The sequence below is a fragment of the Elephas maximus genome, chromosome 21 (assembly GCF_024166365.1).
Source record: "Elephas maximus indicus isolate mEleMax1 chromosome 21, mEleMax1 primary haplotype, whole genome shotgun sequence".
Classification (NCBI taxonomy): Eukaryota; Metazoa; Chordata; class Mammalia; order Proboscidea; family Elephantidae; genus Elephas; species Elephas maximus.
Genome location: NC_064839.1, coordinates 23,516,695 through 23,519,210, shown reverse-complemented (window position 1 = coordinate 23,519,210; position 2,516 = coordinate 23,516,695).

Genomic DNA, 2,516 nt, shown 5'->3' with positions numbered 1-2,516 from the left:
ATAAAATTCACCACCATATCAGAATTAGTTGTATAAACCATTTGTATAATGTAGAGAAAGAAGCATGGATAATCAGTTTGTTTGCATTCTTTTTAATCCCTTAAAGCAAAAAATAGTTTAGGGTGATCTATTTTTTTTTTTTTTTTTAAGTTGGGGTAATATTAGCTGCTAAAACAAATAGACCTCCGAATTCATGAGTCATTTAGTTTATGTAAGGATTTCTTCATAGTTACAGGGCCCAGGCTCCTTTAATCATATAGTTCCATCTTCTCCTAGGGCAGTCATTCTCCACCTGGAACCTTGTATTTCTACTCAGCCTAAGGGAAATGATTTTCACAGCTGTTGCATACAGTTGCATTTCAGGCATTAGGGCTTAATTCTTGCACTTACAACCTTATCTGAGAAGACTGTCATAGGGTTTTGTGGCTATTTACATCTAGCCAGAAGAAAAGGAAAAGAGAGCAAGGAGGAAACATCTTTTAAAAGCTGTGTCTGGAAATAGCACATATCCATTCAAGTTCTATTGGCTAACGTGGCCACAGAGCCCTGGTGGTACAGTGGTTAAGAGCTATGGCTGCTAACCAAAAGGTTGGCTGCTTGAATCAACCAGCCAGCTTCTCCTTGTAAACCCTATGGGGCAGTTCTACTCTGTCCTTTAGGGTCACTGTGAATCAGAATTGACTCCGCTGCAATGGGTTTTTAACATGGTCACACCCTCACTGCAAGGGAAGCCAGAAATATAATTCGGCTGTGTGCGTAACAGGAAGAGAAAGCTCGTGTTTGTGCCAGCAGCTAGCAGTCCCTTCCCCAGGACTTAAAACCACCTGAAGGTAGATTTCAGGACAGGTTTAATGACTAAGACATTAAGTCATTTTCCACATCTTAATAGCATTTGTAAGCAGTTGGGGGGAGTCGGAAGGGCTGACTTTGCCCCTTCATTTGGCCAGTTAGGGTTACCGTCTTCTTTTTCTGATACATGAGCTTTATGGATTCTCAATTTTTTATGAGAATATGCACTATAATATCTTTGTTATACATTTTCAATCTGTAAGCCCAAAAGGCATCCATATTTACTGTATTATTTTTTGTGATGCCCAAAGTTGTAAAGTATCATGTCTGCTTCCAAGATGAAAAAACTGAGGTGCAGAGATTAACTACTCGGCAGGGTTACAGTTACTGGCAGGGCTTGACTCCTACTGTTAAGTCTTCTGTTTTAACCAGTCTACACTATACTTTTTGAAGTTAAAATCTCCAGTTGCTGCTAGTTTTAAAATGTATGACACCATTCATTTTTAGGGACCCTAAGAATCTCATCAAAGGTCATTCTTGTTGGTCTTTAGCCAAAACTTCTTTCTTAGCCCTAAAAATATTTATGGGAAGACTTGAAAATGTTAACCTGAAGCAAGCTACCTTTAAATTGTTCTGATTTGTAAGTTAAAAATAGCTTGCTTCCACATTATTTTGACCATCTTTGTATTAGTATCTGTTTCATAGATGATGCCTCTGAGGTCAGCAGCAAAGTATCTTGTGCAAGGTCCCCCCTGGGGAAGTGGTGGCATGGAGGTTGGAAACCAAGTAGTCATGGCCCTTTCTGCTACTCTAGGCTGTTCCCAAGTAAGTAGCCTGGATCAGAAGAAACCGTTCACAAAACCTTCAACTACCTTCCCTGCCGCCCCTCCTTCCTCAGTTACTAATTAGAGAAAATAGGTCACCATATTCAGCTAGCAATGAGAAAACCTTCATGCACTGAGAAATGAGTTTACCAGTTAACTTCTCTACTTTGTTGCCATATTTTTCTATGCTGATGGAATCTGAGTGCCTTCTAGAAGCTACAACTAAGCTCTGTCTCATCGCTGAATTTTATTGTGTCTAAGTGAACACTCAGCCTTCATTTAAAAGATGATTGTGAGGATTCTGATATCCAGGAGAACAGGTTTTAGTCATTTTGAGACTGTGCCCTTAAAAGTCACTCCGCCTTGAAAAATTCAGGTAGTTGCTATTTTGGAAAAAACGTTTTTTTTTTATTTCCCACCATGTCTGCCTCCTCAGGAGACCTTTCTTTCCTTGGCCATGTCTATTCATTCCTAACCCTTACTATATTCTGACCTGTATTTGTCTATGTAAATCTTAATCCTGTATTAGGTGAGAACAGGGGCTGCATCAGTGTTATCCTCTAGCAGTGCCCAGCATTATCCTCCAGCAGTGCCCAGCCAAAGTCTTGAGCACAGAAAACATAGAGCAGTGTTTGCTGTTCTCCCTGGGGTTGTCCTTCCTCAGTAAGCTTGGTAGTAGCTCCAGAAATCAAGGAGCTAAGAATTTGACAACTATATATGTAATCCAAGAGTGATTTTCAACACTGGTATTAATGTGTCAAATTTTATGAGAAGCAATTAAAATCTGCAAATTCTGATTTCTGTGATCACAGAATTAAATTATTTCATGTTGAAACTACAGTAACACACCCTTGGCAGCCTGCCGTTTTGCGTTGTGCCTCTTTCCCATCTGGCCTCTGCCCA